The following is an 18706-nucleotide window of genomic DNA, read 5'->3' as shown; positions in this document are numbered from 1 at the left end:
TGCAAATTTATTACATTTCATTATGATAATTGTAATTACGCTTTGTCATAAGAGCCAAGGTGGCTTCAGTTTGATTTTGCAATTATTGTTCGTAATTGTCAATCGTTTAAGATACTATTTGCAATATGCATGTTCTGGTTTACACTATTTACAATATAAACTCTGGTGACAAGTCACGGGATATTGATATCCACATATACAGAAGGCGGTGGTGTCGCTTACACGAGATATAGGGTGGGACAAATAAAAGTGGCCCGAAGAACAGAGTTCCAGGGTACAAAAAACTTGTCATAAATTCGCTAACTGCTATCAAGACATTTGTGAATAAAAGAGCGTCCTTGAAATAGGTTACGTTGTCAGGTTTAAAAACATCAGGTTTCATTAGTCGGTTGTTTATTGCTTCATATTATGGTCCGATCCAAAACCTTTCCCATATCAACACCTGACGGCAGACAAGAAAACTTTGGTTACACCCACACTCTACGATCCTGAAGAACCTCTAACTTACCCTCTACTACCACTCCTACGTACTTTGGCAGTTAGAAACCTGTTTCTAACTCCAAATGGACTGTCCCATGAGCGGGGAACTGATGACCTACCAGTTTCGTCCCTTAACCCCCAACCAACGAACTAACATAATTTTATTCAAGAAAAGTATTCGCAACTGCGAATACAGTGAGACTGCAGCTGTACAATTTATTGACGACACGTGGAAAATTTATGCTGGTCCGGGACTCAAACCCGGATTTCCAGCTTTATGCGAGCAGTCGCCTTAACCACTTCAGTTATCGGAGCACACCTGCAGGACTGACCTAAATCTCCAAATGTCACACACACTCCTGCAATCTACAGTAGTAAGTAAGCCTCTTCCCGTGAGGGAATCACAACAGTAGCGCGAGTGCAGGACGTGGACACACGGTAACGCTTGGATGTTTGGGTCGGTCCTGGAGTCGTGTGTAGGTAGCCAAAGTGGTTAAGGTGACCGCTCACGTAAAGTGGGAAATTCGGGGCCGGAACACGTTTTCGTGTGTCGCCAATAAATTGTAGAGCGAGACTCTCAGCGAATTCGCAACTGTACAAACATTTCTTGCATTTCATACAGCATATGTAGTTCAGCAACTCTGGGCTCAACAGTGAGTTTCGCGGTTGCTTGCTTTGGGCGCGCTCCAGCGCAGAAGTCGCTAAAGTGGCTACAGATGTGGGTGGTCGTGAACAGTTGGGCAGACGAAGCATTCTAACGGCAGAGAAGTAGTGTACTCAATGTGCGGCTCGCGGTTCGGAAGGAGGAAGGAAGGAAGAAAGGGAGAGTTTAACGTCTCATCGACATCTAGGTCATTAGAGACGGAGAACAAGCTCCGACTGGTTCAGAGATGGGAAAGGAATTTGGCGGTGCTGTTTCAAAGGAAACATCCCTGAATTTTCCTGGGGCCATTTAGGGAAGTCACGAAAAACCTGAATCTGGATGTCCGGATTCAGATTTGAACTGCCGTCCTCCCGAGTGGGAGTCGAGTATGTTAACAATTGCGCCACCTCGCTCGGTGCGTGTCGAAAGAATACTGGGTATTAATTCGTAATGTAGAATTCATTTCAGTATTGTTTAAATTTATGGAGTATTTTATGAGAAATTATATTCATCGTTCACGAATTTTTATATCTATCTATGTGATTGCTGGTCGTGTCAACCAAGAGATTATGTCTCTGCTGCAAGATCATGTGCCAGTGCTTGTTTTAGAATTTGTTCTACGTTTCGTCATTCTTTTTCTGGGTTGCGACGAGCTAGTGAGCTCTAAGAATTATTGCTGCTCCTGGAATTTCCTCTTACTGTACGAAGGAATGATTGGCTTGCCGACTCAGGACCTGAGCTTCCAGTATTTCCGCTCATGTGAAACACAATGCCAAATAAAACACAAAGATACAGAAAGAATTTCGTATTACTTCTAGTTCGCTACTGTATTGCAATGTCGAACTAATCTAAATTTGCTAAAGTTTCTTCTCTGGTGTTGTATAATTATCTTCGCATATCAGGAGAATTCAATCCAATGGATGTGATTACGTATACTTGGATATGGAGTTATGATAGTGCTACTGATTGCCGGTCGTCCTCCAAGATTGAAAGAAAGTTTTTTTTCCTGAATATAAAAATCTTATGGGATGATTTTTTTCTCTAATTGAATTATAACTTTCGACATAGGAAATAATAAATTTTTAGTAACATCTCAATCCATTGTGTTTAATGAACTCCACATAGACAATCATCAGATGGCGCTAGTTAAGTAACAATATACGAGGGTTGTAACTTTAATAGTGACAACTAATTACAGCTTGTACAAAATAGATACGTGTTACAAAGTTTTACTGACCTTCAAAGTAGTCACCAGCATTATGTATAACCCGTTTCCAGCGATGTGGAAGTCGTAGGATACTCTATGCAGTACCAGTTGTGTTGACAGTTCGAGTGGCGCGGTCTGTTGTCCGACGAATTTGTAGCAGTTGTGAAGCGAATGCCGTGAACTGTTTCCTTCAGTTTAGAAATCGAGTTGAACTCACGAGGGCTCAAGACGGGAATGCAGTAGGTGGTATAGCAGTTAGCAGCCCCATCAGTCAAACAAATCAGCAACAGCTTGCACTGTACGTGCTTCAGCATTGTCCTGCAAAATGATGGTCAGGTCGTGCAGAAAGTGTCAACACTCCTGTCTCTACGCTGTTAATTTTTTGGAACACAACCTACGACCAGCTTAGAGACAGAAGTGATGACACTTTCTGCACGACCTGACCATCATTTTGCAGGACAATGCTGAAGCACGTACAGTGCAAGCTGTTGCTGATTTGCTTGACTGATGGGGCTGCTAACTGCTATACCACCTACTGCATTCCCGTCTTGAGCCCTCGTGAGTTCAACTCGATTTCTAAACTGAAGGAAACAGTTCACGGCATTCGCTTCACAACTGCTACAAATTCCTCGGGCAATAGACCGCGCAGCTCGAACCGTTAACATAACTGGCACTACTAAGAGTATCCTACGACTTCCACATCGCTGGCAACGGGTTACACACAATGCTGGTGACTACTTTGAAGGTCAGTAAAACTTTGAAACACGTATCTATTTTGTACGAGCTGTAAATAAATAGTTGCTACTATTAAAGTTCCAACCCTCGTACAATCGACAAGGAGAGGAGTAAATAACAACAAAGTAAGCAGGCAAGGGGCTCACAAGATCCAATGAATATCAATAAATGTGTCGAACTTCATTTCGAGATGTTCCTCTTCTCTGCGCCCTCTTTGGATTTAAAAACAAAAAAGACAGCATTAACATTTCACCATCATTATTGAATTAATCTCTTGAATCACACGTAAATGTTTCATCTCTCCCTTTGTTTTCTATCGACTTTTGTATTTCAGAACAATTATCCTGCAGAGCGAAATGCTGACAGAATTGCAAGCCCAACTCCTATCCATACCAGGATCTTTACCTATCTCTCAGAAGTGCAAAGTTCCCACGCGAAAATCTGTGGAGGAGTAAGAAGGATTGAAGTTTAGAGGAGAGTAATGAGGCGGCATCAGGGGGAACAGTTGCAAAGTTTTGAGTTCAAGTTGTACAGCGGCAGAGCGGTACACAGTTTTATTTCCTTCAAACTAGCACACTGGACTCGCATTCGGGAGGACGACGGTTCAATCCCGCTTTCGACCATCCTGATTTAGGTTTTCCGTGATTTCCCTAAATCACTCTAGGAAATTGCCGGGATGGTTCCTTTGAAAGGGCACGGCCGACTTCCTTCCCCGTCCTTCCCTAATCCGATGAGACCGATGACCTCACTGTCTGGTCTTCCCCAAAAACAACCCAACAACAACCCTTCAAACTAGTGATACTGCCGCCCCTCCGACTGGACTTCCAACACGGGTCATCGGCCGATTCTAACGTTTACGAGATCTCCCTCTCTCTGCGTCTCTCAAGGTGCGTTTTGTGTAGGTGATGGCGTGACGTGCAGCGCAGGCAGTGACACAGGTGTCTGCTTGTGTTCCAGGTCGCGGCGGGCCATGGAGACAGCGGCGGTCCGCCCGGGCAGACGGCGGCCGGCGGCCATCCCCGTGTCGCCGCCCCGGGTGCCCACCCCTGTGCCCGCTGGGGATGCCAGGTGAGGCAGTACGGTGCACACCGTCCAACAACGTATCTACATACAATCCAATGAGCCAAAACATTAAGACCACCAGTGTCATGGAGTGCTGATGCACCTTTGGCGCAATACAGCAGCAACTGTTTGTGGAATTGATTCGACGAGTCCTTGGCAGGTGTCCAGAGGCATGTGCATGCAAATTCGTTCGCGTAAATTACGGGTCGATGGTCTGTGGATGCGGTGTTGGTGCTCGATAGCATCCCAGGTGTGTTCCATCGGGCTTAGTTAAGGCTAACCTCGTCACCAAAACATAAACGTAAGATCACAGTCATGTACTTCAAATCACTACAACACGCTTCTGGCCTTGTGACACGGCCAGTTATCCTGCTGGAATATGTCATCGCCGGCGGAGAAGACTCAAAGAGATACAGATGTTGTTGTTGTTGTGGTCTTCAGTCCTGAGACTGGTTTGATGCAGCTCTCCATGCTACTCTATCCTGTGCAAGCTTCTTCATCTCCCAGTACCTACTGCAGCCCACATCCTTCTGAATCTGCTTAGTGTATTCATCTCTTGGTCTCCCTCTACGATTTTTACCCTCCACGCTGCCCTCCAATACTAAATTGGTGATCCCTCGATGACTCAGAACATGTCCTACCAACCGGTCACTTCTTCTTGTCAAGTTGTGCCACAAACTCCTCTTCTCCCCAATTCTATTCAATACCTCCTCATTAGTTATGTGATCTACCCATCTAATCTTCAGCATTCTTCTTTAGCACCACATTTCGAAAGCTTCTATTCTCTTCTTGTCTAAGTTACTTATCGTCCACGTTTCACTTCCATATATGGCTACACTCCATACAAATACTTTCAGAAACGACTTCGTGACACTTAAATCTATACTCGATGTTAACAAATTTCTCTTCTTCAGAAACGCTTTCCTTGCCATTACCAGTCTACGTTTTATACTCTCTCTCAAATGGTTCAAATGGCTCTGAGCACTATGGGACTTAGCTTCCGTGGTCATCAGTCCCCTAGAACTTAGAACTACTTAAACCTAACTAACCTAAGGACATCACACACAGCCATGCCCGAGGCAGGATTCGAACCTGCGACCGTAGCAGTCGCGCGGTTCCGGATTGAGCGCCTTAACCGCGAGACCACCGCGGCCGGCTATACTCTCTCTACTTCGACCATCATCAGTTATTTTGCTCCCCAAATAGCAAAAGTCCTCTACTACTTTAAGTGTCTCATTTCCTCTCAGCATCACCCGACTTAATTCGACTACATTCCATTATCCTCGTTTTGCTTTTGTTGATGTTCATCTTATATCCTCCTTTCAAGACACTGTCCATTCCGTTCAACTGCTCTTCCAACTCCTTTGCTGTCTCTGACAGAATTACAATGTCATCGGTGAACCTCAAAGTTTTTATTTCGTCTCTGTGGATTTTAATACCTACTCCGAACTTTTCTTTTGTTTCCTTTACTGCTTGCTCAATATACCGATTGAATAACATCCGGGAGAGGCTACAACCCTCTCTCACTCCCTTCCCAACCACTACTTCCCTTAAATGCCCCTAGACTCTTATAACTGCCATCTGGTTTCTGTACAAATTGTAAATAGCCTTTCGCTCCCTGTATTTTACCCCTGCCACCTTTTGAATTTGAAAGAGATTATTTCAGTCAAGAGATACAGATAGTACGCAGTAATGTTCACCTAGTCCACAGCTTTCATGGAACATTCGATTACCACCACAGGTTCTATGGGAACCCAGGTGAATGTCCCATCTAGCATAATAAGCTCTTGGGACAAAAAGTTGGTCACCCCAGCGCGCACGCACAGGTGAATCGTTACCGCAGCGACCGAGTCACGTGCTCAACCACGCGCGCACTACGTGAGCATAAGGCAGTAGCAAGCAGTGAGACATTCATGTTTCAAGCGGACATTGTACGGAAATATGGGTAAATGTAAGGACGTGAAGGAATGGCTGAAAAGGGGAATCGTGTTTCGGCATATCCATGGCCATACAGTCTGTTAAGTTGCAGAGTATGTTGGTGCAAGCGAAGGTGTAATACACGTGGCCACGAAACGCGACGTCAGAATTGTGGTAGGGAAAAAATCTTGGAAGGAACGGGAGAAGCGTTTCACAGCTTGTGAATCAAAATCACTTCCTGACGCGACAAGAATTGCTGCAGGCAGTAAACGAGGGTCCCTCAAACGTTGCGACGAGAGCCGCATGGAATGAACATTTGAAGTCGGTCTCCTCGCGAGATTCTATTGCCCACACGGGCACTTAAACCTGCGGGTCTTCAGTGACCTAGAAATCATCGAATGTGAACAGTAGCTGACTGGCGGAGCGTAATGTTTCATGACGAATCACGTTTTTGCCTGTATTCAAGTGACACACTTCATCGAATGCACCGAAAGCGAAATGAAGCTTTTCCTCCAGAACGTGTGCAAGATCAGTTTCAGGCCGTAAGTGGATCTGTGATATTTTTGATTTTTTTTCGCTTATGAATTGAATCCGCTCACTGAGGTGACCAGTAATGCGAAGCAGAATGTTTATTTAAATACCCTGAATGATCAGGTGTTCCCTTTCAGTCAATATCTGCATGACCAGTATGCCGTTGATAGCCCTACTTTTTTCAAGAAACAACAGTAATGTTCATTAGGATGGAAGAACACGTGACTGGCATTCTGAACACTCCCCCACCATTTCTGCTCACTCCCTACACGAATCCAGGTGGTTATCAAGTGCAGAGGCGAAATCACACAGTATTCAACAATGCTTGTAATTATTTCTGAGGTGGTGACAAAATTTTTGTTCTGTGAGCTTACTAAACCCTCCCCTCCCCCAACCCCGCCACCCCCCTCCCCCATCATGATTCGACCTGCAGTTCGCCTGCCACGACCAATCTGGTAAACAAGAATTGTGGTTCATCTGATGAGATGACAAGTTTCCGTTACTCCACAGTCCGGTCCCGATGATTCCGTGTCCATTGTAACCATAGGTAACAATATTGTTTGGTCAGTTTGGAAACGCACAGAGGCTGTCTGCTCTGTAAGCCCATGTTCAACGATGTGCGCTGGGCGGTATGCTCCGAAACACTTGTGCCAGCACCAGTATTTTAATATGTCGTTAGATCTGCTGCACTGCCGCCTATCTCTTAACAGAACTGGCAGGCTCGAACCTCCACATTATGTGATGAGACGCCGGCCGAAGTGGCCGTGCGGTTAAAGGCGCTGCAGTCTGGAACCGCAAGACCGCTACGGTCGCAGGTTCGAATCCTGCCTCGGGCATGGATGTTTGTGATGTCCTTAGGTTAGTTAGGTTTAACTAGTTCTAAGTTCTAGGGGACTAATGACTTCGGCAGTTGAGTCCCATAGTGCTCAGAGCCATTTGAACCATTTGTGATGAGGCAGGAACGATCAACACGCTGCTTCCGATTTCATTGTCCTTCAACCACTTTCGATAGATGCTCACGACAGTAGCACGCGACCATTTGGCCAACTCCATCGTTTCCCAGGTGGTGAACCGTAACGATCTGCTCTTTATCAAAGTCTCTTATGTCAGTGGAATTCCCTGTTTGCGGCTCGTATCATCACCAGAATGATTTTCCATTCGTTCAAAATGGTTCAAATGGCTCTGAGCACTATGCGACTTAACTTCTGAGGTCATCAGTAGCCTAGAACTTAGAACTAATTAAACCTAACTAACCTAAGGACTTCACACACACCCATGCCCGAGGCAGGATTCGAACCTGCGACCGTAGCGGTCGCTCGGTTCCAGACTGTAGCGCCTAGAACCACACGGCCACTCCGGCCGGCTTTCCATTCGTCTCTGATCCTCTCATGTACTTCCTTTACCGCGATAGGTGTACCTAAAGCTGCGTTCAGCGTCGAGGTTAGCAACGGCAATAATATTTTGGCTCATCGTTGTATGTATGAGTGATTGTACCTCACAGCATAGCTCTGGAAAGCTAGTTCATTATTATAGGAGAGTATGACAACGAATTCAGCCCAAATAAAACACACATGTCACAGTAATGGCTGCCCAAACTGTTGCATTAATACGCAGTGTGCGCCTCTATGGCTGCAATTCAGGCTTGTAGTCTAGCATGTTAGTGATGATAAAGGTGTCCAATGGCTCCGAGCAATAGATTTTCCCAAGCATGTTGCATCTTTTGTTCCAATTCCTGCTTTCATCATGTCCCATAGATGTTCAATTGATGAGAGATCTGATGATCTTGTCTGCCAGGACCGTTGTTGTACACCACGAGTATCACTTTGAATTGGAGCAGATGTATTTGGATGTGCACTGTATAGCACCTTGCAATGTAGCAGGAATTGGTTACATTAACCTTCAGAAATACAAAATGTGACCGCGAATTGTAACAGATGGCCTCCGCTCACCATGGAGCCTGGGGTGGGACCTTTGTGTTGAGGGTGAAAGTGCTCCTGAATAGGCCACTCATCAGGTTATGCTGTTCGCACGTGTACGCTCATCACCCACATACAGAGAGAACTTCCTCTCATCACTGAGACAACATAACGTTATCCCACTCTGCAGTAGACTCTTCCATGTCTTCAGAGTAGCCGTCCTCGTCGTTGTTGAGGTGTCAGTGGTAGCCCGGCCAGAGGTACTTGTCATCTTAGTCCTGCTGCAAGCAGACGGTTCCCAATGGTCTCTGATGACACACCAAGTGCAACATATGCGCAGATTTCGTCCCTGGACGACCTTTGGTTGGCCATCAGTCTCGCATAATGTGTCGATCATGACATGCGTCTGTACTACGAGGACGTGCAGAACATGGACTACGAGCGTGTCAATTTTCCAGAGATCACTGCTGAAAGCTGTGTCACACCACCGAGAAAAAGTGGCCAACATGTGCAGCATTTAATAGGTGTGTCCAACCGGCTTCCCGCAGGCTCAGAATGCGATCCCATTCAACTGGCTGAAGTTGTGCAACAGGAGCACTTGCTCGTCGGCGGGGCGTGGTTGCGCCCTAGAATAAATTTGTACACGCTACTCACTTCTAAACTCGGCATAGTTACTGCCTGCAAAGTCAAAAGTCAAAACAAAGGGGGCGCAGACAGGACTGCTGAGCGCCCTCTAATTCCCGATGACCGTGACAAATGATTCAATAACACTTTTTGCGTATTATATCCCGGCGCCACTGAACACAGTCTTTGAGGATACTGCATTTTCTTCGGCGGTGCATGCGAATTGGTACAGCAGACAATTACTAATGGTGCAAGACGTACCTGATATCTGTGACGGAACTAACATGCAAAACTAAATGAAAACCGTCTGTATTAGTGTCGAATCAGGGTGCTAGTCTGACCAGAGGTAGTCGCGATTACTTTAAACTCTAAACATTTCGGCGATGGCAGAAATGGGTGAAATTTAGAGCATTAATGTGGCACAATTGGAGCAATTTCCAATAAATTTAATACACATATGACTCACTATTTCGAAACAAATACCGGAAAAAAGGAAGGGAGTTATACTGACAAGAATATTTCGATTCATTACCACATTTCTGGACCTTTGATATGAAGGCAATGTTGTACATTTACAAATATATACTTTTAAACGATGTGAGCCACCGAGGTAACAGAGGAATAGCGCGGTACACATTGGACGATATGTCGCTTTTGGTCTCGTGAATGAGAGGAATTTTGTATAACGGCTTTTTCTTGGGACAGGAAATAACTGCGAATTCAATCTCGGTGTAGTAGACAAAGATAATGTCAATCTTACACCTCGTGCAAAATCGAACGGATCAGGAAACTTAACAGAGAAAAGGTCTCCTGCAGGCAACCTCGTAGACAGGGCAACCCCAGCTACAAGTAATCTTCTTGGATATCAATAAACCGCTTCAGCTGTTTTTAGTCCCTTATTTTTACATCATGGCACCAAGAACCACATCTTCAGGTGAACATATAACTAAAACATTGCAGCTAAAACGCGCGGAACTCGGTACCTAAGATTCGTCAAAATAAAATTCTGCTAAAAGTAGGTACGTCACTGAATGACGCAGCCGATCCATGGTTTCCAATCCAGTGTGGTTAATGCTGCCGCTTCTCTGTTCGACACGCAATCGCGGAATGGGTGAAGCGACCTTATGCTGTCTTACCCACAGTAAGACTGGATTGGAATCCATCCATCCAGTTATTTAATTCAATTACATACTGCTTTTTAGCAGTGTCTTATTTTGAAAGACGATGTATGTTGAGTATCAAGTTCCAAGCATTTTATCTCTGATTTATTTAGTTGTTCACTTGAAAATGTGGCTCTTAGTGTCATGAAAACGGTAATTAACTAAAAACAGAGGACTAAATACACCTGGAGTTGTTTATTAACAGCCAAAATGAAAATTGTTCTGTTTTTCCTGTGAGAGAAACGTGCTTACGAGACCATTCGGGATGGTTCCTATAAACGGACCAAACGATTTTGTTCCTTACGTACCATCTCCAAGATCGTTGCCGACGACAGGACGTTACCCTGCCTTCCTTCCCACATGGCGCACATTCGAGGTTTGAGAACCTCCGGTCTGAGTCGTTCTGAATTTCCTTACAATCGTCCTGCATGCAGAGTAATTGCTTTGCAATTATTCCAGTCGTTTCTTTCTTCTTCCCCTCTTGTTCTTTTTTCGCCTCTCGATTGCCCCCTCGGCAGTAGCGGCCGGTAACAGGGCAGGTGCGCAGAGCTTCCGGAAGCGGGCGCCGACCGCGGCAGCCCACCCGCGCTCTGGGAAGCGACTTTTACGAGGCTGCGCTCCTCACTTACATACAATGGCATATCGCCGGCGCTAATGAACGCCGCCTTTGTTTACTCTGGGGCACGCGAGCGGGCTCAGCGACAACAATGGGCGCCGCCGAGGAGCGCCGCCGCGGTCTGCGGCCGTGGTGGGGGTAGCGGAGGCGCTGTGGTGGGGGTAGCAGGGTGCCAGTGGCTGGGGCAGCAGCGGGCCGGTGGTGGGGATACAGCGCTGCTGCAATTAGCTGGCAAAGGCGCCGCGCGCCGTGTGAACAGCTCTTGCTCCCACGGCGTCGCGCGAGGTTGGCGGACTGGTCGGCAGACCACTTTATCTGCAAGGCTGCTTCCCTCATGTGGGCGATCTGCGGGCCGGAAGTTGATGCCGTGAAGGTGTCGTCGTCCAGCCAAACTGCTCTGCTCAGGTTAACGCAGTTTTCCCGCCACATTATCAGGTTTGAAGCTCGGAAAATATCCTCGTGCCAAACGCCTCTACATCTACCGAGGACTCTCTACAACTCGGAAATTCAAAAGATCTCAAAAAAATCCCATTAATTGAAAGTGCGTTTTAACGAAAGTATGACTGATAGAGTCGCAACAAATAATAGTCGAAATGAAGTGTTTCTGTGCAAGAATAAAGTTAAGAAACAATATTGTAATTTCAGTCACATTTATATTTATTTCCCAATGGAAACTGAAATTATATTTTGCGCGAAACTTGAGGAAAAAAGTGGCTTCTCACGTTGTGTCGCGTCTCCCCACCGAGCACTTTTTGATTTTATATGAAGTTTATGTTGCATAACATTTTAATTAACTGTATATTGCTTATTGTTGCGAGCACAAAAGATAACATGCTATCCTCACTATTAGTTTCTGTAGTAGAAAAACTTTATGCACCTTGACCTATTATGTGGGGATACGCTGTGAACGTGTGGTCTTTAATTTGCAAACTATTTTCACATAACCCCGATCTTGCCTGTTAGAAATGGAACACGGTATCATTACTGTAACTAATTATGAAATTGAACATGTTCTTCTCTACTTTCATCTCTGAAATGCACTGAAAATTACTCTTATTTACACGTACAGAAGTTACAGTGTGCCGGCCAGTGTGGCCGAGCGGTTCTAGGCGCTTCAGTCTGGAACCGCGCGACTGCTAAGGTCGCTGGTTCGAATCCTCCCGCGGACATGGATGTGTGTGATGTCCTTAGGTTAGTTAGGTTTAAGTAGTTCTAAGTTCTAGGGGACTCATGACCTCAGGTGTTAAGTCCCATGGTGCTCAGAGCCATTTGAAGTTATAGTGTGCTATGTTCGCTAAACATAAAAGCTGCAGTGGATTTTTTAACATATGAACACTATGGATTGCCACGACTAACAGGAGAGCATGAAACACAAAATTTGATTTTAATATTATTATTAGCCAGAACAGGTTTCAGCATAGCAGTCTTTGATATCACACAAGTAAAGCTTACCACTCTGATCTGCGTAAATTATTTACGCCACTGAGAGTGTAATATCAATTGCCCATGTCTACCTGAAAATAACATAATAAGATCCACAATTATCCGAGAATCTAAAAGAAATAATTTTAATGTACCATTACTTTCCCGCTTAATTACGGGAAAATTGCTTTCATTCAATTTAAATATAATTTGCCGCGGCTAAAAACGTGGAACGAAATACTGGGAAAGCTAGCAACAAATCATTACAAGTATTTTTAGCAATTTCTATATTCAAAAATCAACATAAATTCAAAGTACACACCCTTTTTATACATCAGCCTCCAATGGCGTCTTTCTCGATCAAAGAACAAAAGAAAGCTAACCAGGCTCTTACAACTTTAACGGCTACAAGAAGATAGAGAGGGTAATATTTAAGCCTCGACTATTTATAATCAATTCAGTACACTAATAAATATCTTTGTTATCATTGTCTGCTTCGATTTCCACACTCGCCAACCACAGACGTTATTTGCAAAATATACATAAATATTTCACAAACACAAAAATGAAAGAATGATTATTTCCTTTTTTACAGACTCTACATAATAGACAACTGTTCATACAGAAATGAAGGCCTGCCGTAGTGGCCGTGCGATTCTAGGCACTACAGTCTGGAACCGCGAGACCGCTACGGTCGCAGGTTCGAATCCTGCCTCGGGCATGGATGTGTGTGATGTCCTTAGGTTAGTTAGGTTTAAGTAGTTCTAAGTTCTAGGGGACTGATGACCTCAGATGTTAAGTCCCATAGTGCTCAGAGCCATTTGAACCATTTTGAACCTAGACGCTTGCAAATAAAGGTCTGTATGCGTGAGCTTACGGTAAACCATTTTAAACAGAAATGAAACAAAAATAATAAGATAAATGTTTCTTTTTTCATATATATTACACCGATTTTGCAAATGTCTTGCCAGCAGACGTCACAGTTGTACCACAGCCACGCAACATAGCTCAATGAAACTTGAACCATACATATAAACAACTGCAACAGTATGGTACAGATGGTAACCTAAAAAAACAAGAGTGCGATGAACAGACATGGTACTTTTATTCAAAGACAACAATTACACTGAAGTCACCACGATTCATTATAGCCCCTTAGACATTGCAAAAGGCGCAACGTGATTCTTAATAGGGTTTGTGATTACCATGGACGGCAGTGCATGCTATGCAATGTGCTCACATGCTGGCTGAAAGGTCGGGTAAGGAGTTCTTCTCGTAGGGCGTTCCATTTCTCCACAAATGCTGGATGGTCGTCGGTGCATTGGATGTGCTACGGTATGTCTTCCCAACGCATGCCACACGTGCCCGGCGGGATTTAAGTCGGTGGAATGAGCAGGCCAATCCATTCGTCAAATATCCTCTCATTCTAAGAGCTCCTACATCTGCGCCGACCAACGCGGTCGAGTATTGTCATGCATGTTGCTGTAAGGTTCAAAGAAAACTTGAGTCTATTCTCACGCACGTACTAAAAAAATCAAATGGCTCTGAGCACTATGGGACTTAACATCTGAGGTCATCAGTCCCCTAGAACTTAAAACTACTTAAACCTAACTAACCTAAGGGCATCACACACATCCATGCCCGAGGCAGGATTCGAACCTGCGACCGTAGTGGTCGCGCGGTTCCAGACTGTAGCGCCTAGAACCGCTCGGCCACCGTGGCCGGTGCACGTACGTACCCGACTCATACAATTGTAGTGGGTGGTTACTTCAATTTACTCTGCATACGTTGACGAAAGTACATGTACGCATAAAACATTATCCGAAGTTGTGCTAAACGCATTCTCTGATAATCCTTTCTAGCAATTCCTTCATGAGCCCACTCGAATAGTAAACAGTTGTGAAAACACAAGTAACTCTGAGCTAATAACGAGCGTCAATGCGGATACAAGGATGGGTGAACTCAGAATTATTGTAGAGAGACTGAATACTGTAACTCCCAGATCCATCAAAAATAGACGAAAAATATATCAGTTCAAACCAGCAGATAAAAATTCGCTTGATGTCTTCATGAGAGACAGCCTCCACTCATTCCAAATTAACAATGTAAGTGTAGATGTGGCTTGAATTCAGAGAAATAGTATCGACAGCAACTGAAAGATTTATACGAAATAAATTAACAAAAAACGGAGATAATCCCGCATGGCGCACAAAACCGGTCAGAACACGTTTGCAGAAACAACGAAAAAAGCATGCCAAGCCCTTAAGACTCGAGATCTTTCGCAGAAGCTCGAATTTTAGCGTGGGCTTTGATGGGAGATAGATGCAATAGTTTCCAAAACCAAGCTCTATGGCGAAACCTGGCAGAAAATTCAAAGAGGTCCTGGTCTTAAATATGCTAGCGGTAAGACAGGATCAATGCCTTCTCTGCGCGATACTAATGGAAATACTATCGATGACAGTGCTGCTAAAGCAGAGTTATTAAACACAGCCTTCCGAAATTCGATCACTGAAGAAGGCAAGTGTAAATTCCAGAAATCAAATCAAGAACAGCTACCAACATGAGTAACTTAGAAGTAAATATCCTCGAAGCAGTGAAGCAACTTAAATTACGTAATAAAAGCAAGTCTTCCAATCCAGGTTCTATACCAGTTAGGTTCCTTTCAGAGTATGCCGATGCAGTAACTCCATACTTAACAATCATTCACAACCTTCGCTCGATGAAAGAACCGTATCCAAAGACTGGAAAGCTGTACAGGTCACGTCAATATTCATGAAAGGCAACAAGAGTAATCCACGAAATTACAAGCTCATGACATTAACATCAATATGCAGCAGGATTTTGGAACATATATTGTATTCGAACATCATGAATTACTTATTTTTGAATACATTGTGGGAGTGAAGAGTGATTGAAGTGTTACAAATATTTACTATCAAAAACATGAATTACTAGTAGTGATTCACTAGTAATGATTCTCCAGCAGAAGGAGGTCCTTAATCATTGGTCTGAAGATGACCACAGTAGTGGTCGAAACCGGTCACCGTAATAAATAAATTGTGATCAAGACTGTTTTTGATAGTAAATCATGAATTATATGGAAGAGAACGGTCTATTGACACACAGTCAACATGGATTTAGAAAACATCGTTGTTGTGAAACACAACTAGCTGTTTACTCACACGATGTTTTGAGTTCTTGTGGCAAGGTATTTAAAAGTGATTCCGTATTTCTAGATTTCCAGAAGACTTTTGACACCGTACATCACAAGCAGATTGTAATCAAATTGCGTGCTTATGGAATATCGCCTCTGTTATGCGGCTGGATTCGTGATTTCCTGTCAGATAGATCACAGTTCGTAGTAAATGACGGAAAGTCATCGAGTACAACTGAAGTGATTACTGGTGTTCCTCAAGGTAGTGTTATAGGCCCTCTATTGTTCATTATATATTTTTAAAAAAAGGTTTAGCAGACAATCTGAGCAGTCATCTTAGGTTGTTTGTAGATGACGCTGTCGTTTATTTTCTAGTAAAGTCATCAAAATATGAAAACCAATTGCAAAACAATTCAGATCTTTGTATGGTGCAAAAATTGGCAAATGATACTAAATAACGAAAAGCGTGACGTCTTCACATGAGTGCTAAAACGAAACCGTTAAATTTTGGGTGTACTATGAATCAATCAAATCTAAAGGCCGTAAATTCAACTACATACCTAGGAATTACAGTTACGAACAACTTGAACTGGAAAGGAGACATGGAAAATGGTCCGGAGAGGCCAACCGAAGACTGCGTTTTATTGGCAGAACACTTAGAAGATGTAACAGATCTAAAGAGATTACCTGCAGTAAGCCTGTCCAACCTCTTTTGGAGTACTGCTGCGCGGTACGGGATCCTTACCAGATAGAATTAACGGAGTACATCGACAAAGTTTGAAGAAGAGCAGCACGTCTTGTACTATCGGGGAATAGGGGAAAGAATGGATAAAGGATTTGGGCAGACAACATTAAAACAAAGAAACTTCCTCGAAGATTAAAACTGTGTGCCGGACCGAGACTCGAACTCGGGACCTTTGCCTTTCGCGGGCAAGTGGCAAGTGGTTCACAGGACAGCTTCTGTAAAGTTTGGAAGGTAGGAGACGAGGTACTGGCAGAAGTAAGGCTGTAGGGTGGGGCGTGAGTCGTGCTTGGGCAGCTCAGATGGTAGAGCACTTGCCCGCGACAGGCAAACTGCCAGGACGTTTCATATCAGCTCACATTCCGCTGCAGAGTGAAAATCTCATTCTATTAAAACAACGGCGTTTCTCTTTGAGGCGCAAACTTCTCAAAAAATTTCAATCGGCAGCTTTCTCCTCTGAATGGGAAAATATTTAGTTAATGCCGATCAATATACGGAGAAACGATCACCATCATAAAATGAGAGAAATCAATGCTCGCACGGAGAGATACAGGTATTCGTTTATTCCGCGCGCTGTTCGAGAGTGGAATAATAGAGAATTGATGTGAAGGTGGTTGGATGAACCCTCTTTTAGGCACTTACGTGTGATTTTCAGAGTAGCCATATAGATGCAGATGTAGATAGAAATGAAATCGGGACAAAATGCACCCCTGACAAGAAGCACGTTGGGACGGGTACAGTCTCTCACATACGTTGACCGGTGAGTATTCCGTGTTCGAAGACTCTGAGGTCAGTACAGCCTTGCAACATAATGCCTGCCCATATCACAAAACCTGGACCACCAAGACAATCACGTTCGGCATTATTCTTGGGTGTATTACGTACATTCATATGGAGAGAGGTGGGAACAGGTATTGCACCCACGAACGTTGTCGAACTTAATCTTTTTGGTGGTCCAGTTTTTATGATGTGGGAAGGCACAACGTCGCATGGCTGTAGTCACCTCCACTTCTATCAACACGGTAGACTCTCCGCTGAAGGTTATTGTGACACTGCAATCCTTCGCCATCTGCGTCTTTCGAGGGGTGCATTCAGCTTTGAGTTCGTTTTTACAGTTTCGTATCTCAGTCGGAAAAAAGGAACCGTCATAGGATCACTTAGGTGCCAGGCTGTTACGACCCCTTTTTCCCCAGTAACAGGTGAAGGTATAAAGTTTAAATTTATGTCAAATACTAAGGTCTACGGTCCCTTTGCGGTGTACGTCCTAGAAAAATTTGTGTCATATATTCTTATACTCACAAACTCACTCATCAGATACTGTAGATGAACGGTCTATATCCATAACTGAGTTTGTACCTAATCCTCAGGGCGCATGTCCTACTCGCTCTCGTCCTGTTTTTTATGAATCACAATGCGCGACCGCATCAAACTGCACAGGCGTAGCAGCTTTTGGAACATTAAGGTGTTTGCCGAATGGCCTGGCCCTCCCGTTTCCTCGGCTTAATCACATCAAGCACGTGTGCCACGTGTTGGGGCGACGTATTACCTTGTGGCCAGCGTTTCAGCACGCTGCAGAGCACGCTCTATCCTCAGCGGTGAGCACCTACCCTACTGACAAACGTGTCTCGTCTTGAGTAATGTCCGGGGGACCATCATAAATCTGTGTAATAATTATCTTTGAATCAAAGTGTAATTTCTGTTCATCTTATTGTGTATTTCTTTCACTACTTTCTATACTGTAGAAATTTCTCTACGTATGGCCCAAGTTACCTGCCTGTAGCCCATCATGCGAAAGTTACTTTGGGCCTTAAGTTTTACACAGCAGTGTATTACTCGGTAAACCAAGCTGATAATCTGGTCACGGTGGCAGCTCCGCCGTGTTTACCCCGAGAAGCAGGGAGAAGAGGTAATAACAGGGTTCAAATGTACTATATATGCCAATAGTATCTGTTCCTGAAAGAACAGTTACCGCAGATGACCATGCAGGTTTGCCATAAATGAAATGATAACATTTCATTTCTAGCAAAGCTGCATGGTCATCTACGATAACTGTTCTTTAGGGAACTGATACTACCGTCGTATATAGTTAAAATATGGCTTCCCGGCCATTGACCTTCTTGTGCGAACGCACACGCTATGCCCGAACTTGTACGGGACTTGTTAGATTAATCTGCCACGAGTAATGAGTATGATGGGCAAACATCTATTAGGCGCACCACAAATGTAGTGGTGTGGACATGTTGGGAATGTGGGTCTCACGGGGAGCGTGCAAGGGAAAAGTCGCTGCAGGCGCACTATGCTCTGTGCTCTCGGTGGCTCAGATGGATAGAGCGTCTGCCATGTAAGCAGCAGATCCCGGGTTCGAGTCCCGGTGGGGGCACACATTTTCAACATGTCCCCAATGAAGTACATCAACGCCTGGTTGCAGCTAGGGTGTCCATTTAATTACCATTTCAGGGTTCAAATGGTTCAAATGGCTCTGAGCACTATGGGACTT

At 44.3% G+C, this 18706-nt stretch overlaps 1 long non-coding RNA gene across 1 annotated transcript in view; it reads left to right on the top strand.

The window, feature by feature from the left end:
- Window positions 1-18706, top strand: part of LOC124619848 — a 365067-nt gene that overhangs the window by 312314 nt on the left and 34047 nt on the right. Inside the window, exon 2 of the long non-coding RNA XR_006980143.1 lies at window positions 4023-4133. This is a non-coding gene — a long non-coding RNA (uncharacterized LOC124619848). The remainder of the gene's footprint in view (window positions 1-4022; window positions 4134-18706) is intronic.

The sequence above is a fragment of the Schistocerca americana genome, chromosome 6 (genome assembly GCF_021461395.2).
Source record: "Schistocerca americana isolate TAMUIC-IGC-003095 chromosome 6, iqSchAmer2.1, whole genome shotgun sequence".
In the NCBI taxonomy this organism is placed as follows: domain Eukaryota; kingdom Metazoa; phylum Arthropoda; class Insecta; order Orthoptera; family Acrididae; genus Schistocerca; species Schistocerca americana.
The sequence above is the reverse complement of the archived record's forward strand: the minus strand, read 5'-3'. Positions and strand labels throughout refer to the sequence as shown.